Raw genomic sequence first — 19246 nt, 5'->3', positions numbered from 1 at the left:
TAAAAACCAAAACCAAATGGGCTGCTGCAGTAGGTTTGACATGTTGCGCATTCAGAGAGGCTCTTCTGTAAACAGTGCTTCAGTTGAAACGAGTGTCTTCTGATTTGCTGTTGTCTTGAAGCTTGAAGAAGTCATTTTCAACTTTTGATCACTCCTTAATTATTCTGTATTTGGACTATTCTCTGGCACACATTGTGTAACACTCTGTGTCACATTCAAAATCACTTAAATCACATCTTGATCCTCAGCTTAAACGTAAGCACTTCATTGGAGCAAGTTTAAATGCCTCGATGCATATAGTTGCTGCGATGTGAAAAGCAGTTAAACGTGTGTACCTGTGATGTTTGTGTTGTGGAAAAACAAAATGCCTTATTACTGGTTGTTTGTTGAAATATTTCTTGGCCAGGAAACATGAAATTTCACTATTAGATCATGTTAATGACTAAAATATGAAACTTTTAAATCAGATCAGGAACCACTGAAGACACCCATGCAAATTAAAGTGGTACTCTAGTGGCATACATAACCTTATAGAGCACCATTATTTATATTAGACTTACACACATTTTTAGTGCCTGGCTAACCTAAAATGTGTCCACACACGAGAAGATTACCATGAAGATAGAACACGTTCAAGTGCAAATGACTTGATATGATTATTGCCATTTTTAGTTTTTGTTTTTGAGAATGACTAATTGTTATCAAAGCCCATTGATTTATCAGCAAACATTATTGAATTTCAGAAAGGATCCAACAGTTGTAATTGTAATACTTATGTGAATAAACAAGACAGTCTTCTTTCTGTATTAGTTTATTAGAGATATATCTGTCATTTTGCAGTCATCAGATAATGCTGATTCAGTGAATTCTTCATAATTTATTTAGGACCTTGTCCGCCTCCTCTTCCTTGTCCGCCTCCTCTTCCTTGTCCGCCTCCTCTTCCTTGTCCGCCTCCTCTTCCACCTCCATGTCCATGTCCACCTCCTTTTCCATGCTTTTCCCCTTTCCCCTGTAAACAACCGTTAGAAAATTAAGTGATTAAAAACGTATTGTAACTCAGATGGCAGCAAACTTTCAATTCCAAAAGGCTTCTGAAGTTGTACCTTTCCTTTTCCTTCTCCCTGTAAGTGATAAAGACAAATAAACTCATGAATGCTACAATATTACAGAATCAACAGAGCAAAACAACAGAAAGCACATGTGAAACTTTTCTTACTCCTGATCCTTCTCCCTCTGATCCTGATCCTTCCTTCTCATGAGGACATTTCTCTTCCTTCTTCTGACAGGAGAAAATTGCTTTATAAGTACATGTTTATAATGCTGTTTGTCCCAGGTGTAGAACAATCAAATGAAATAAAAGTACTTACTTCAGCTGCAGCTATAGTTGGAAACAAAAAACAAAGTAAAAAAAAAAAAATTAGATAAAGAGAAACCAAGCTTGATATGTGACTTTGCAAAAGAACAGGATAGATGACTGCGATCATAAGGCCACAACCAAAATTGAAAGCAGCTTTCAATAACAGAATTTAACAGAAAGGCAACTGCACAAATGGCACAAACAACACATGATATTTTCAGCTTAATCAGAGACTCACGGTCACTCATTTTGTCTTTTTAACAAGCGTTGTAGAAATTCTTTTTCTAAAAGAAATACAAAAGTTGAGAAAAATGAAACACTCTTAAACGTTCTGTGTAATCATTACAAGGAGTCAACAGTAAATGCAATAAGTGCTGCGTACCTGATAAAGAAGGCAAAAACGTTTGTGTCTGTTGTCTGCTTTGATGCCTGTATTTAAAGGGAGAAGCATGAAGGATGAGGGTGTGTTTATGAGGCACCCACACCTGCTACTAATAGATGCAGGACAGGTAAAAAGGTAACTGGCAGTTCCACCTTAAAACATGCCTTACATGCTTGAGGGCAGGGCTGTAACGGCATGGTTGTATGAAAGGAAACTGGTCGAACGTCAGCATTATGGGACAGCCTTTGTTCTGCTGCGAAGTGCTAAAGACTCTCCATTCACAACAATTTTCAACAATTTTCTGCAATGTGTGCTGCAGAGAAAACACAATTATATATCTGTTTAAACCAAATGAGAAGAATCTGGGGAAGCTTTAATGCCACTGACTGCTATTACAAAGACGATTAAAACAATAATTATAATATTTGAATGTGTGACTCTTAAAGTGCACTCTGCAAGTAGCAGTAATTCTACAGGGTGGGCCATTTCTATGGATACAGCGTAATAACATGGGAATGGTTGGTGATATTAAAGTCCTGTTTGTGGCACATTAGTATATGTGAGGGGGCAAACTCCTCAAGATGGGTGGTGACCATGGTGGCCATTTAGCAGTCGGCCATCTTGGATACAACTTTTGTTTTTTCAATAGGAAGAGGGCCATGTGACACATCAAACTTATTGGTAATGTCACAAGAAAAACAATGGTGTGCTTGGTTTCAACGTAAAGACAAAACACAAATGTGTGATGCTAATTATGAGGTATTAGACTTAAAGATAAAAATAAATCCCAACAACTCCTAGCCTGAGATCTATGTCCCCACCCTCACCTATGAGGTGTTCTGGGCATGTCCACCCTGGAGGAAACCCCGGAGCACACCAGTACATGCTGGAGAGATATCTCTCAGCATGCCTGGGAAGGGCTTGAATGGATTGGGAGGACTGGGCTTCTCTGCTTAGGCTACTGCCTAATGGATGGATTCATGGTGTATGGATGTTTTTTTCTTTCTATTTTTGCAGCTTAAGCTTGGCTGGCTTGTTTCACTTGCATCGAGAGCTCCTTCAACCGCATCCAAATAAAAGCAACAACACCTAATATAAATTCGAGGCATTTTATCTGCTTAATTAATAATTACATGCAGTAATCAAAGAATTGCCCAACCTGCCAGTGAAACAGCCCTTGAGTAAATTGTTTGATTGGGTCCTTTAAAAAGAGGGTGGCACATGTTATGGAGCTGACAACTTAAATCAAAGTTGAGAGTCTACACATTATGTGTATGTCCATTTTGTAACTATAATTGGAATATGTTTCAATAATGAGGTACTTGTGTCAGTGTCCAAATTACTATGGACCACACTGTATATTGGCACTATAATTCTTCTCTTTTTATGCATATTTAGGGTCTGCAGAGGTAAGTGGAGCTCTGAGAGAACAGAGATATCCGCATCTCTCAGCTTTTATGTCCTGTCATACCAGTTTTTTAGCTTCCACTGTCAGTTAAGACCATAATAATAAGACAACAATCCTGTTTTTGTCTGACAAACATGTCAAACCACTCATGGGCTTGACATGGCAAGGGCAATTTTGTTCTCTCATGAAGAACACAACACAGGGTGTGCTGACTGATTTCATCCTGCCAATCAAACTCAGACATAAAAACAGTGTGAGTGCAAACTTGGCATGATACACTCACATTCAAGCCGTTCCTCTCTGCATTCATGTCTTAAAGACGTTAGGGTGTGGCGGCGTCTTCATTAATCCCATGCGGACGTACACCTATCTGGAACAACCCTGACATTAGGGATGGGTATCGTTTAGGTTTTATCCGATACCGGTGCCAAATCGGTACTTTTGAAACGGTGCCGGTGCTTAAACGGTGCTCGAACCGGTGCTTAAAGAATGGAGAACACAAACTTTGTACAAAAACTTCTCATGTTCAGCTGGTTTTTTTTGTAAAAAGATAACAATGTTAGCCTTTTCTGCAGCTATGTGGCATATATGGCATCACTCTTGGCTGGAAGCAGTGCTTAAACAATGGAAAAAACACAAACTTTGTCCTAAACCTCTCATGTTTAACTGTTTCCCACTTTTTCTTTGGTCATTTTAGTCTTTTTGGCCAGGGTGAAGGGAGTATCTGCCATCAAACAAGAAGACAGCCGCATGTAGCTATGATGATGTTTGCTAGTTCACCTTACATGCATTAATGTAATAACGTGGTTAGCCTACTCAACGTAAATTACACACGAACAACATGAAGCTACTCACGCAGAGAAGAACGGCTGCTGCTGCATCATCATCATTTCTGCTACACTGGCAGGGCTAGGGGCCAGGACTCTCCTCTTCGTGTTTTTGGGGGATGTTGCTCTGGGTCCGATAACTGGCAACCCACCCGACGTGCTCGGTGTGAGGTCTCGCAGCAAGCTATCAAATACCGCGCATTTCTCGGCTTTTAAAAAAAACGCTATGTGTCGCCAGCTGTTTGACCGCTTCGCCTTGGACATTTTTAATCTGTAGCTCTGCTCTAACAGAACATACGTACCTGGCCCCGCCTACTATCCTCGGAAACGTAAAATGATTGGCTAGAAGTGTATCACAGCTCAGGAAAAAAAAGCACCGAAAAAAAGCACCGAAATGTGCGCTGCTTTTCGGTCTGGTTACTACCGTTTATGTCAGAACCGGTGCCATCATGGCACCGGACACCGGTACCCATCCCTACCTGACATATTACAAAACAATAATATGATAAACTTTTCAGATTGGAGTGGTAAAGGAATCAAATATTTAGAACATATACTAGAAGGAACAGAATTTATTTCATTTGACGGACTAGTTACACAATATGGGATCAACAAGAAAAGATTTTTAGAATATCAACAAATTAAATCCATAGTAAAAAAGAAATTTAAACCGGGTCAAGTTGAACTACAAACACCATCAAGTGTGGTTCAATTTCTTACTCTTAAACCCCCAAATTACTATCCAAAATATACAGAATGCTTTCTAAAACAGATGAATCAATATCACTTCCTATTGCAAAATGGGAAGCGGATTTATCAGTTAACTTAGACCTAAACTTCTGGTCTCAGATTTGCTTAAAAACCTTTCATCTAATTAGAAATCCCAGTCTTCAATTAATTCAATACAAAATATTACATAGAGTGCACTATACAGGTCATCGGATGTTCAAGATGGGCTTTACGTCTACCAACAACTGCTCACACTATCAAACCAATTCACCGGACAATTATATCCACGCTCTTTGGTTCTGTCCACCAGTTCAGAAGTTTTGGCGCGAGATATGTGAAGACTTATCGAAGTGTCTGAAATGTAACATTCCAACTTCCCCCTTAGTGTGTTTGTTGGGCAGCTTAGATAATGTTACTTCAGAAAAGAATATCGCCCATATGGTTTTCACTGCCCTATGCATAGCCAAGAAAACAGTCCTCATGAACTGGAAAAATAAAAATAATCTTAATTCTAACCAATATAGAAATTATCTATTAGATTACATTAGTCTTGATACAGCCTCTGCCACCACATCAGATCAATTGCTCTGGGCTCCTTTGATCAGCTCCATCACCTAGTGGGGGTGGGGGGTCATAGTTTGGTTCCGCCTTCACTGTTGTGATTGGTGTGGGGGTAGGGACAGGCTTAGGGCGTCGGGGGGTTCCCCGGAGGCATCTTCCTTGGGGGGCTCAACCCGGGGTAGCGGTCATGTCCGGTTGGGGGCTCTTTTGGCTCTCGGGTGACTGTTTCCTCGTAGCTGCGTGCAGCGGGGCTAGGGGAGGGTCTGTGCTGACGGACGTGGGTTACTGACCTGGTAGCCTGGCTGCCCCTGGGTGGGTCCGGGATGGGCGTGAGGTTCTGGGGGTGCTCCGTCTCTGGGCTGGGACCCTGGCCAGGCCTCGGGGCCTTGGGTCCTGGTTGGTGTGTTGCCGGGGTTCTGGGCAGGTGGGTGTATGGGGGCCCAGCCCTGGAGCAGGGTGCCGCCAGTGCATCGAGCCACCTGGGGGGCTCTTCAACTGGTGGGGGAGATTGTCACATCTTGCAGGAGCTTTCCTCTCCTCAGGGGCTCTCTCTGCAGGAGGGGGAGATACAGGAGAGGTGGAGGAAGATCTCAGCCTGGGTGTTTATTGTCTTATGTAGTCTGGAAGATGAGTGGATGGGGGGGTGGGTACAGTTTTCTCTGTGGTGGGGTTGGGTGGACTGTCCCAGGCTCTGTGGGGCCGGGGGGCGTTGCTGCACTGGGCCCCGGTCTGGATGGGCCTGGGCCCCCTTTCCCTGGCGGGTCGCGGAGTATGGGGGTGCCTACTCGGGTCAGCGGGGGAGCTGGCCCCAGGGAGGGGTCACTTGCCCCTCCCTTCCTTCCCTCCCCATCTCCAGCTGCCTCCCTCTTCCTGCTCCACCACAACCACCCACACATGCAGGGCCTTGGAGTAGGGGTATGTCACCAGGGTGCAGGGGAAGCCCCCCCCCCCCCCCCCCCCCCCCTCTGTCCCCTTCTGGCTGCCTCTGCCTCAATTTTATCCCACAACTTAGACATTCACATTACTCACACTCTCATTACACATACATATAGGATCTTGGGGGTGGGCACGATACACGGACTCCAAAGTACCATCAGGGTGTACACCCCACCCCTGGCGTCGTTGCCCACCTCTCAATTTTAAATACACGTAGACATTGAGGGCTAGCAGGAGGGACCATGCGCTTACCTGCTGCTCTCTGGCAGGTAGCTCCATGCCCTCCTGGGTTTTAAATGCACCTTAGAACACACATGCATCAACACTACAATGAGCAGGTGGAGGGAGGTTTGGAGTCTTCTCTCACCCCCATTTTCTGCGGCTGGTCTGGAAAATGGGGCCTCCCTGCTGCTGCCGAGTCGGGGCGGTCTGCCTCTCCCCAACCCAGGGAAAAGGGTAACACCACCTGGGTCTGGGTGCAGTCCCCCCCCCCAGCAGTCCCCCAGCAGGGGGACTGGGTGTTCAAAGTTAAATTGGGCACATAGAACCAGGCTGAATAATAACATCCTGCATTCATCAAGAATCTTATATGGAATTGCATCGTACTATATTACTGTCATCAGGTGGGGAAAATGTTGAGGGGCTGCTGCTGCTCAGATTGTAGGGTAGTCACATTTATACCTTCTCCAGAATACTGTATGTACTGTGGCCACAAGTTTGTATCTATCGTGGTGGGGATCCAGAATCCTTCACTTATTATTTATTCCTAGTGCTATAATAATAAAGTAATAAGAACAAAACAATAAAGTAATAAATAATAAATACAAAGTTAATAAAAGGACAGAGAATGTTTTGTTGCGTTGTTGTACAGTGCACACACAGCACGCTCATTTGTTTTAGTTCGTCGCTCTTTGCAAACATGTTCCTGGCTCGTAACCAGCCTGCTCTGCCGTCAAGGGTGAGCATTGGTTAATGGTCATCCTGTGACTGATGCAAGCCAAATCATTTCATTTAGCCAAGTGTTATGTGCCAAGAGATGTGGCTTTGCTTTTGGTGTTCTTTTTATCTTTCAGGTGTCAAGCCTCCACCTGTTGGCCAGTTCAAAGTTGATTGGCATGTGTTTATTGGCTGGTCTGGGCACAGTTGGCCAATCACTCTCCGAGGATTACTACAAATGAGCAGCTCCCTGGCCAGCTGGTGGCTGCTGGCTTCTGCTTTATGACAAACATTTGCGAACAGGCTTCTTTGTATTGTGTGTGGTGGGAGGCTGGACAGGTAAGCTGGGGGTACCCTATACACTGGTTGCAGGTTTTAATCTGTTAGTCACACTAGGTTATGCGGTTGATGCCACTCTTGTATGTTTTCACTGACCTTTTGTCGAGTAGCTAGGTAGGCCTTTTGTTTTGCATTTTTTGTTTGAGTTAGGCCCTGGAAGCTATCGACCTCTTTTTGTTTTATTAATTTCTTTGATTTGGATCAACCGCCCAGTCCTCCTCCCCCACCTCTTTTCTGTTGTTAAGTTTGACTATCAAGGCAAGCAACCAATAAATCTGGCCTGATTCTTAACTGTTCTGTGGTCTTCCTCCTTCATTGATTGTGGTTGTCCAGTGTTGCTGTCTCCTTCCTACCTTTGCCTCCACCATGGTGGGGGGGGGCGTAACACAAGTGAAAGGATACGAAATTTGAAGAGACCAGCACTGAGTGTTTTTATGTTGTGAAGTTTTTTTTATTTTATTTTGTAAAAGATAGGAGGTAAATCCAGGTGAGTCAGATTCCTTTTGTTTGGCTTTCAATGAGACAAAGTTATTGTGTTGCCATTCTCTTATAACTCCCAGTTAACATAAATGGTCACCAAAAAAATAACAATAGGTACAAAGACATCATACCTTTTTTAGAAGCAGCTGACAGCCACCTTCTTGAAATGCTTTGAGACACACTGTAAACATTAACATGTTGCTAGTCTGTAAAGAATTCTTAAGATATGAGCAATAAATGATCGAAACTGTGAATGTGTTTGAATGGCCTTTGGACTCGGAGGAGGAAACTGGTCCTCTTCTTTCCTGCACAACATCTTCCAACCACTTTTGCGTTTGATTTTGTGGTCATTGTCATGGTCCTGGGTCGGTGACCCAGCGCTTTTAGTTTGTTATCATTTTCTAGATGATTGTTTAGGTTCTGTGTTATATTCGGTCTGCCTCTGAGTCTGCGTCTGTATCTGTCTGTCTATGGTGTCTCCCCATCTGTTTGTGAATCTGTCTGTTTAGTTCAATGTCTTGTCTGGTTCCATATGTCTGAGTTTCCTGTTTTATTGTGAAGGTCCGTGTCGTATGTGAGTGTGATCAGGTTACGTTTCCCCTGTCCCGTCAGCCCAGATTCCTCCCAGCTGTGTTGCCCTCCTGTCTCTCATCCCCTGATTACTGGTGTGTGTATTTAAGCCCTGTGTGTTCTCCTGCCTGTTGCCAGTTCGTCTGTATTACTCAGTGTCAGTCTGTGTATCCACCGTGTCTTCTCCCTGCTGTTCATCGTCATCCTCCTCTGCTTGTTTTCATTCAGGTTTGTGCTCTGTAGTTTAGTTGTTTCCCAGTTTAGTTTAGTTCGAGCCCCGTTTGCTGTTTGTCCACATTCTTTTTGTGTTCAATAAATCACCTTCACTTCTCTACGACTGCCTGCGATTGGATCCTCATTTATTCCACACGGCTCGCCTCGGCAGCCGTGACAGTCATTTTCTTTTCTGACATTGGACGGCATTCAAGGAGGGAAACCAGGCTTTTTGTGACTGTAGCTTCCCTTTTTACTTTTTGCCATCCCTTGTTTGATGTTAATGCTGTTTTTATGTTATGGTTTTTTGTTTTTTTTTTGTTTTTTATAGTTTGTAAATAAATAATCCAAATTCTTGAGTCTTACTGTATTTTAGAATGCTTTTCTGAGGGTTGTAGTCACATACAAATGAATTTTACTTGGATATTACTAGAATATATTACTATAATAAATTTACAGTTACTGTCAAATTTTCACACAGTCATGGTCATTTTAAGGTTGTAATGATTGACTGCAATAATGAAATGACTGTAAATAGTAAATAGTCATTGTGTGACTGTAATATTTAGTCAGTTAAATCTTTTAATAAGTTAAATCTTGCTTCTGAAGGTTCGACAATGCCTTTTAACTTGGTCAAGGCTTGTTAACATCTTGTTAGTGATTATTTAGCTTCTTCAAGCTGCTGCCGTCAGGGAGGAGACTGCGGAGTCTCCAGGCCAGGACCAGCAGGCTGAAGGACAGCTTCATCCATCAGGCTGTCAGGAAGCTTAACTCCCTCCCGATTCTGCCCCCTCTCCCCTCTCTCCTCCACGGTCTCACTGAACTCTGTCACACACACACAAACACACACACTCTCTGATTCACTCACTGGCCTGCACCAGTTACCAGTCACTTTGTGGAGCATTGGACTGCCATTACCTCATAAGACTTTGTTGCTACACTTTCTCTTACCGTACATTACCAAATCTCCATTTGCACTATTTGCCTATTTGCACTACTCTGCCTGGTTTACACTCAATGTCACTTACCCATTATATTGTATATTATATAGCTTTCTTGTTATATGTAAAATTGTATTTATTTAAATTTTTTACTTTTTAATTATTTTACTTGCATTTTTAATCACTTTTATATTTAAATATATTTAAATGTTCATTTGCTATTTATCTAGGGATTGAAAGTAACGCAATTTCTATTCTCTGTATGTCCTGTACATGTGGCAGAATCGACAATAAAGTTGACTTTGACTTGACTTGACTTTGAAAAGCACTTAATTAAGAATAAGATAGTCAAAGGAGCTCAGTGACGATTTGAGAAGAACTGCTGCTTTACACAAATTGGGACTCTTGGAGCCATTTCTAAACAACTACATATTCCAAAATAATCAGTTCAAACATGCTGGAACTGGTGTGTGTGTGTGTGTGTGTGTGTGGGGGAGAAGAGTGAGCTCACAGAGAGAAAGCAACAGTTCCTGTCTGGTATTTACGATAATTATACACAACTTGGTGCACACCTTTTATCTGTATGCATCCATACAAAACTAGATCTGATGTCTTGCATCGTGCAAGCTGGCTGGCTGGTGTGTTACGAGACAAAAGAATGTCACCTGATATGTTTCATGATAGGTGAGAAAGAGTTTTGCAGGTTGCAGCCAAAACTTTTACAGATTTAAATGAGTTATTTATTTTCTGGGACATAGCTGCATCTGATACTTTGTTAAAAAAATCAATCTCATAGCTTTTCAATGCCATACAGAAACACATCAGAGCTGCGTACTTAAACGGAGTGAAGTTCGACTCATGCTACGTCTTGGTATGTCTGCTCGATGTGAACAGGCACAAACTTGAATCACTTACATCAGCTCTAAAGGTGCAGTCTTTAAAGTATTGTTTAAAACAATAAATGAATGTCTGTAAAAAAATTGTGTAAATGTCTGTAAATCGATTGTGGCTCAAGAGTTGGGAGTTTGCCTTGTAATCGGAAGGTTGCCGGTTCGAGCCCCGGCTCGGACAGTCTCGGTCGTTGTGTCCTTGGGCAAGACACTTCACCCGTAGCCTACTGGTGGTGGTCAGAGGGCCCGGTGGCGCCAGTGTCCGGCAGCCTCGCCTCTGTCAGTGCCCCAGGGTGGCTGTGGCTACAATGTAGCTGCCATCAGCAGTGTGTGAATGTGTGTGTGAATGGGTGGATGACTGGATATGTAAAGCGCTTTGGGGTCCTTAGGGACTAGTAAAGCGCTATATAAATACAGGCCATTTACCAAATAAAAATGGAATATATGATAATAATAACAACAATAATAATTCAAAGAGTCTAGTTTTCGAAAATAGATATTTTTTCCTGTTTCCTTTGTTTTTCTAATCTTTCAAAAGAAAATAAATGTATTGCATTGAGATTTTCTGAATTTGGAAGCCAGTGTAATGGTGCCTAACGCTGTTTGGAGAGCCCCATTGTGAATGTTTGCCTAGACCCCAAACAGATGATCAAATCCTCACTGAACTGGGGTGTATATATCAAAATCTTGTAATCTTGTGTGTGTAAGATGTAAACATGTTGCCCAATAAGAATCGCCATAAGGAAGCTGGAAGAAGGAGGCCTCCATGAAGCAGCAAGAGGTAAAAAGAAGTCGTCCCATATAGAGAAACTTCCAAAACTGGTCTTAAGATTGTTTTTATATTTAATACTGCCATAACAATTTATGTTTGTCTTAAAGCATGTTGGCATTGATGCCCATTTATATTGATTATCCCATTTTTTAATATCTGCGGAAGCTATGCAGAACTCCTTCACTTAAGGCACTTTGTATTTCTTAGTCATGTCATTTTAGTCATCAGCAAATGGTTAATGGTTATTGTAAAAGCTTTTATGTTTTGAATAAATGTTCTGCTGTGGGCTCTGCTAGAAACTCATGTTTAAATGAACAAATTACACATTGTTTTTTATTTTAGTTTATTAAAGACATTTTTATCTCTTAAAAATGACCACAGAATAATGATTCATTATTTATTAGTGAGGTGGTGCTTTTCCTTTCCCTTGTTCTTGGCCTTTCCCTTTCCCTTGTTCTTGGCCTTTTCCATGTCCGTGTTCTTGGCCTTTTCCATGTCCGTGTTCTTGGCCTTTTCCTTTCCCTTGTTCTTGGCCTTTTCCATGTCCATGTCCATGTTCTTGGCCTTTTCCCTGTTAACAACCATGAGAAAAAAAATGAAAATGCTTCTTGAAACTCACTTTGCAGCAACCTCAAAATTGTTTGCCGTGGTTGGATACCAAGCTTGTTTTTTATGGGAATCGGTGATCTCTTGTGAATTGGCACGCCCCACAAATCTCACCCTCACAAATTATGGTATGTGCCAAATGTGAGGTCACAACTGCTTCCGTGATTTGTTTTGGCATTTTGTGCCTTTGAGATTTTATGCACAGCATGGCCAGCACAGATGTGTTGAAGACGGAGTGCCCATTTCTGCTAGTTTTTACTGCTATTTAAATTGTATCTAAGTAAGGGGGTTCAGGGCTACAGAGAGAAATGTGACAACAACTTGCAAAGATACTCAGACAAAAGCAGTTTTGTCTGAGCAGTGACACTCAAACTCCTCTGCAGCATTTAATGCGTGAAATGGAAACCTAGCCCTGGCAACAAAACTAAACTTAACAGATTTATTTTGTGTGACTTGTGAAATATTTTATATAGAAACCAAAAAGATTCAAATGAGAAGAATCGACTTACTTTGTAAGAGAAAATTTGAATTTACCATTTCAGAGGGAATAAAGTAATTAAAAAAAGGCATCCCAACCATAGGAAGAGAAAATGTCAAAATAGCATCAACCAGTAAAGCAAAACAGCAGAAAGTACACAAGTGAAAGTTTTCTTTCACAATCTGATCCTTTTCCCAGAGCTTGCTTTTTAGAGAGGAAGATTGCTTCGTTAGAACAAGTTTGTTATGCTGTTTGTCACAGGTGTGAAACAATGGAAGCCAAATTAATTCACTCACCTGGGCTTTGGCTGTATTTGGAAAAACAAAAAAAATCAAAATTGGTAACTTAAAAAATAGTAGACATAATAACAGAAATACTAGACATAATATAAGAAGCAGAAGACTTAATATAAAGCAAATGCGTTAAATAATTTTGCAGAACGACAGTATAGACAATGCTGCCTCTCAGAGAGCTGACGTTATGTTAAATAAAGAGCACACTGTTCTTAAATCAAACACTGAAATGATTTTGAACAAGAATTCAACATATAGCTGCATTTGCACATCTGTCTAATTGCAGAGTAGAAAAGTGCAAATAAAACAAATGAGCTGTGCACAAGTGCAGTGAACATACATGCAGCAGTAGCACATAGTTTTTCAGCCTAATTACTACATGTCAGTGATCTCGATATAAACAGATATCTGAATCAGAGACTTACGGTCACTCATTTTGTCTTGTTTACAAGTGCAGTGAAACGTTCTCACCTGGAAAAGACAAAAGTAGAAGAAAATTAAGTGTTAAACTTTTACTGCAATCAATCATCACAAGCAATCAACAATGCCAGTTACATACCCGATGCAGTAAGCAGAGTAATTTGTGTCTGACGTCTGTTTTCACAGCTGTATTTATAGGGCAGAGTTTGAGATGAAGAATGAGGATGTTTTAGTGTGGGGCAGGGTGTAACCTGAAAATTACAGGTCAGCTTTTGTTCTGCTCCAAAACACCAAACCTGTCGGATACAACCACCGTCTCTGCACCAAATGTGCTGCAGAGAAAACAACTCCAAATCCAGTTCAAACTTTTTTATTAGAATACTTACATGGTAGTTTTCTTAATATTATGGTGTTGTTTTTATCTCCAAATGGTCAGTATAGATAGCATTTATTTCTATTTCTGCTTTGTAAAAGGCACAACTTTTAAGTAAAATGTCATTTTCTTAGACTTAGAGCAAGACCTTAGTCCTAAAGACTAACTAAAGGGCCTCACAAAGACAGCAAAACAAAAATTGTGGTGTGTGTGCAGTTGTTTGAAAAAGCCTCGGGCCAGCCTTCATTTCTTATAATTTGCTTTCAAGAAGCCAGACGTTCTTGGAAGCGGTCTTGAGCAATAGTGATCCAGGGTTTCTGACTCTGTCTTTTTCTTTTTCTTCTTTTTTTAATTTTGAAGATTAGCTTATTTTTCCTCTAATTTTCAGACTCATTTTAAGAAGAATATTTTGTAGTTTGTTAGGCCACTTAACACTATGAATCATTCAAGCATAGCAAAGGTAGTTAAGGGATTATCTGGTCTTATGTCTACACAAAACAGCCACACCAAAACCTTTACAGGCAACCTACAAAACTCCCCAACAAAAAACAAAACAAAAATCCCGTTCATGTATTTATTTTATATATTACATCTCACTGTTTGCATATTTAAGTTTACCATTCCCATCCTATACACGTCCTTATCAAGAAACGTGTTCCTTCTCTTGTGTCTTTATGTTTCAGTTTTTCTTCTTTCTTTTATTTATATTATTTACTGTGTATGCTGTTAGGACTCTTAATTACTGCAACAATAAGGTGATTTTTCAAAGAGTTATCAAATTTATCATATAATATCATAATGTTTGCAGTTTGACCCTAAAATTGAGAAAACTGGAAAATGGGTGGACAAAACAATAAATGTCAGGCCTGATACTATCCACACCACAACAGTATTTGAAAGTCATGTCTTTAAAATGTTGTAAAGAAATAAGCAATTAAGAGATGCATCTGGTCCTTCAATCAATCCTTCTAACATTCACTGAAGTCTCATAAAGCCTCATGAAATGGTCTCAGTGTAAAGTTGGCTGTTACACAGCTAATTTTAAGGAAGGGAAACAGGGAGAAAAGGCTGGGGTGTGTCCCAAATTACTCAAGAACGTGCCTGAAAATCAGTGGCAACAGGTCTTACTGAGTGATGAATCCAAATTTGAAATATGTTGTTCAAATCATAATCAATATATAAGAGAGGAGGAGGACAGGAGGGAGGTACATGTGGTCTTGGTGGATTTTCTTTCTTTCTTTTTTTACTTATATACAGTATTTGTATGTATCATTGCATGCTTAAATAAGTCACCCAACATGTTTACCATTTTCCTAGGGAAATATAATTTATAGCCTGTCAAGATTTTTGCACAGCACTATTAGTGTGCCACTCCCAGTACACACAAGATGTGTCTGGCTCCAGTTGTGGCCTGAAAAAACATCCAGAACTGAAGCTAGAAAACTGGTTTTGTGTCTCTCTGTCTCACTCCTCCTTCAAGCCACTGCAGCTAATTAAATGGGACGTTTTAAACCTGTATTTTGTTATTTGTTTTGGTTTTGATAGATGTGACCAATCTATTTTCCGTTGCTGGGTTGGGTTCGAATGATGTCACCAAATCCTACAGTTTAACTGACTTCTTTTCTTTTTGTGCGGCCAACTGACTTTTCTTTGGTTATTCGGTGTTGATGTTGGTTTGTGGGTTGTTCATTTTTTGTTTATCAACAGTGGAAAAAAGAAGAAGAAGTAGGTTTGACTGATTTTAGTTATTTTAGACAGCTTTTGTGGAAAGCCCTTCTGATTATATTCATTAATGAATATTCAGTACAGTACTGTATGCCCAACACTTCTTTAGATGCTCCTTTTCACTTTCCAAAGTGCATTGGTTCTTTCTCATAATCTGGAATTAATAATGTCTAAACCATCTGAGTACAGTGAGACAGGGTAGTGATTGAAAAGTTCTCGTCTAGTCTTGGGAGTGCAAAAAGAATTGCCTAAACACGTTGCTTTGTCCATTCTTGTTCATAATTCCACCCTCAATCTCTGGTTTGTTACATCCCTGGTGTGAAACATCACATCAGGTGATTCAAATAGACAAATATCTCGTGACTTAGGTGATGCCAGAAGAGTTTTGAACAACACACCCAAAGTTCTTAGAAATCTAAGCGATCTGTTCTCGAATGTTCTAGCCTGTGGGCATGTCTGTTCCATCGCAACATGCAGGAACTTGAAGTGTTTGATGCAAACATCTTACTGCCCTGAAAATGTTACAATACTTGGTTCAGGTGAAAAAACAACAACAACAAAAAACGTTAATGAAAACCTCAAATAAAATTTAATGTATTGACATCCCAGTACTGTTTTTTTTCTCCAGAAGAAAAAGCAGTGAAACATATGTAGAGGACTACTGTCAGTGAAAACAAATGATGAAATAAACACATGAAAGTGGAAATAAGACAAAAGCACATGAAAACTGAACGACTCTTAAAAATGCAGTTGTTTATATTTATTTTATCAATGATAATAGTAATTTATATTTCTTTATTATTTATTTTATTCTTTATATTTATAAATGTTTGTTTTCCCAATACTTTTCATAGCGTGCTTGGTTTTTCTTTACCTTAAATATTTCTCATCAAAAAGTGTTTTGGTTGAATAACCTGCATCTCATTTCTTTTGATATGACAGGTCATATGGAATGAGCTTTAAGACCTCAAGAGTCTACGATACATATTGATTTTGATTATATATAGAAAAGCGCATCTGAAATGTAAAAGTGAGGTCTGAGGTCAAACTATAGTGTGATATTTAGAAGCCCCATTAAGCAGTATCATTTCCTAAATGTTGCCAATGCAGGGGTCCAAAGCAATGCAACTTTTAAAATCCCCATGTATCATTCTCTATATGCCTTTATGTTATCAATCCAGCTTTGTATAGCAATATTATCACTTTGACCTTCATATTACTCTATTGACCTTGAAAGAGAGGTCACAGGTCAAATGTGGCATTATATTTTAAATCTTTACATGGCACTTTAGATATGCTGACTATGCATACCACACAATTTACTTTGAAATAATTAACTCGGCGTCTCGTCTCTTGATGCATGACTCGTGTTGATGATGATTTGGCTCCACCTGGTGAACCTGACACCAAATTGCAGCCTGTCTCTGCTTTAAGCCATGATTACGATGAGTAGTGCTGCTGGTTTTCCGTCTGTTTTGTTCAAGACGAATCACTGGAATTTTCAGGGAAGTCTTTGGAGTCAGGTTTATTTACCTTCATCTTATCTTAGGCTATCAAAGAGTCCCATGATGCTTTAAGGTAAGTGGTTAAATGTTGCATTTAAAGTCTTAAACCTGTGTCCCTACATGTGCAAACTGAACTTTAGACACGGGAATTATAACCGAGTGCTTTCATTGATCACTGAGTCTAATTTAGGCACAGCATCTATAAACCGCTCCTGATTCATTTAATGTTTATTCATTTTAGCTTAGGCCGTTCCACACATTTTTGCATTTTTATCATTATCAAAGGCTTGTCTCTGGTCTGATATTGATAACAGCTTGCAATTAGTCTTCCTTTCAGTAATAACAATATTGAACAAGAATCCAACGAATTAATACACTCAGTTTATTTATATAATTGAAGAGTCCTCTTCACATATAATTATGGAGTTCCACAGGGTTCAGTGCTAGGACCAATTGTGCTTACATTATACATGCTTCCCCTAGGCAGCATCATTAGAAGACATAGCATACATTTACACTGCTATGCAGATGACACCCAGCTCTATCTGTCCATGAAGCCAGATAACACACACCAATGAGTTAAACTGCAGGAATGTCTTAAAGACATAAAGACCTGGATGACCGCTAACTTTCTGCTTCTTAATTCAGATCAAACTGAGGTTATTGTACTCGGCCCTGAAATTCTTGGAAATATGGTATCTAAGCAGATTCTTACTCTGGATGGCATTACCTTGGCCTCCAGTAACACTGTGAGAAAACCTTAGGATATGCCCTTCAATGCACATATTAAAATATGTAGGACTGCTTCCTTCCATTTGCGCAACATCTCTAAAATTAGAAATATCCTGTCTCAGAGTGACACTGAAAAACTAGTTCATGCATTTATTACTTCCAGGCTGGACTACTGTAATTCATTATTATCAGGATGTCCAAAAAACTCACTGAAAAGCCTTCAGCTAATCCAAAATGCTGCAGCAAGAGTCCTGACAGGGACTAGAAAGAGAGAGCAGATTTCTCCTGTTTTGGCTTCCCTTCATTGGCTTCCTGTTAAATCCAGAATTGAATTCAAAATCCTGCTCCTCACATACAAGGTCTTAAATAATCAGGCCCCATCTTATCTTAATGACCTTGTAGTACCATATCACCCTATTAGAGCACTTCGCTCTCGCTCTGCAGGCCTACTTGTTGTTCCTAGAGTATTTAAAAGTAGAATGGGAGGCAGAGCCTTCAGTTTTCAGGCCCCTCTTCTGTGGAACCAGCTTCCAGTTTGGATTCAGGAGACAGACACTATCTCTACTTTCAAGATTAGGCTTCAAACTTTCCTTTTCGCTAAAGCATATAGTTAGGGCTGGACCAGGTGACCCTGAATCCTTCCTTAGTTATGCTGCAGTTATGCGCAAGGCTGCCACGGCTGCCTTGCGCCTGGACCCAGCCCAGCTCCCAGCGCTGACATAGGTTCAAGGTTCAAGGTTCTTTATTTGTCACATGCATAGTTATACAAGTATAACACACAGTGAAATGTAGCCTGACACGCTCCTCGACATGTGCAAAAATTGGGGGGGCGGGGGGGTAGAGGAAGAAGATATATATATATATGTGTATATATATATATATATATATATATATATATATATATATATATATATATATATATATATATATATATATATATATATATATATATTCTTCCTCTACCCCCCCTAACCCTGATTATTTCACATTTTACTTGTGAGCAACGGCACATTTAAATCTTACAAATATAGTTATTTGGCTTATATCGTGATAGATATCGTTATCGCCTGAAATGAAAAAAGCATATCGTGATATGAAAAAATCTTATATCGCCCAGCTCTAATTCTGTGTAACATGTCATATGATATTTTAAATCATTAAACACCACTTTCTAGATGTTGACAATACATACCACACTTGTGAGAATCACAATCACTTGTGAGGGGTTTTTTTGCCAATTTTTCAGGCAACAAGTCATTAAATTGACCTTGAAGACCTTGTTGGATGTCAGCCATGTGATTTTAATGCATTGTTATCATGACCCACTCTACACTCCTATAGAGTTTTATCAGAATCCATTCAAAACCTTTCGAGTTATCGTGCTTACAGACAGAATGATCACACACACTCGTGCAAACGCTACCAAAAGGACGTAAGAATGATTTTCTATGAATTTATTTTCAAATCAATAACTCGTCTCGCCTCGTGGAACTTCACTAATGTTGACGGTGATTTGGCGCCACCTGGTGGACATGACGTCACATTGCAGCCTGTGTCTCTGCTGTTATCCTCGATGGCGGTGAGTTCTGCTGCTGTTGACATGAGTGTATTTTTCTGTCTGCCTGTTTTAAGCATAGCATTTGAACTGTCAGGCAAGAAATTTATAAATTTGCCTTTTAACTTACCCCGTATTTGCCATTTAAGCTTTGACTTTCAAAGAGTCTAACGATGCTTTAAGAACCATTACTCATCTCACACATTATATTTTTGTAT

At 40.1% G+C, this 19246-nt stretch overlaps 4 long non-coding RNA genes across 5 annotated transcripts; all 4 read right to left on the bottom strand.

The window, feature by feature from the left end:
* Positions 1 to 795: 795 nt before the first annotated feature.
* On the bottom strand, positions 796 to 1481 carry LOC113012367 (uncharacterized). The gene is made up of 4 exons (XR_013903943.1): positions 1368 to 1481; positions 1217 to 1279; positions 1104 to 1121; positions 796 to 1009 (listed from the first exon to the last, which is right to left on the bottom strand). It is a non-coding gene; the product is annotated as an uncharacterized LOC113012367 (long non-coding RNA).
* Positions 1482 to 1911: 430 nt separating this feature from the next.
* On the bottom strand, positions 1912 to 4138 carry LOC145422650 (uncharacterized). The gene is made up of 3 exons (XR_013903944.1): positions 4003 to 4138; positions 3431 to 3513; positions 1912 to 2052 (listed from the first exon to the last, which is right to left on the bottom strand). It is a non-coding gene; the product is annotated as an uncharacterized LOC145422650 (long non-coding RNA).
* Positions 4139 to 11667: 7529 nt separating this feature from the next.
* On the bottom strand, positions 11668 to 11962 carry LOC145422649 (uncharacterized). Its single transcript, XR_013903942.1, has 2 exons — positions 11828 to 11962; positions 11668 to 11779 (listed from the first exon to the last, which is right to left on the bottom strand). It is a non-coding gene; the product is annotated as an uncharacterized LOC145422649 (long non-coding RNA).
* A 522-nt stretch (positions 11963 to 12484) lies between these two features.
* On the bottom strand, positions 12485 to 13699 carry LOC113012775 (uncharacterized). 2 transcript variants are annotated; one of them, XR_003270744.2, is made up of 4 exons: positions 13525 to 13699; positions 13278 to 13389; positions 13144 to 13189; positions 12485 to 12732 (listed from the first exon to the last, which is right to left on the bottom strand). It is a non-coding gene; the product is annotated as an uncharacterized LOC113012775 (long non-coding RNA). The 2 variants fall into 2 exon arrangements; XR_013903941.1 differs by lacking the exon at positions 13525 to 13699 and having other exon boundaries at positions 13278 to 13409.
* Positions 13700 to 19246: the final 5547 nt, after the last annotated feature.

The sequence above is a fragment of the Astatotilapia calliptera genome, chromosome 19, assembly GCF_964374335.1.
Source record: "Astatotilapia calliptera chromosome 19, fAstCal68.1, whole genome shotgun sequence".
Lineage (NCBI taxonomy): Eukaryota > Metazoa > Chordata > Actinopteri > Cichliformes > Cichlidae > Astatotilapia > Astatotilapia calliptera.
This window is presented reverse-complemented; position numbering and strand designations above follow the sequence as displayed.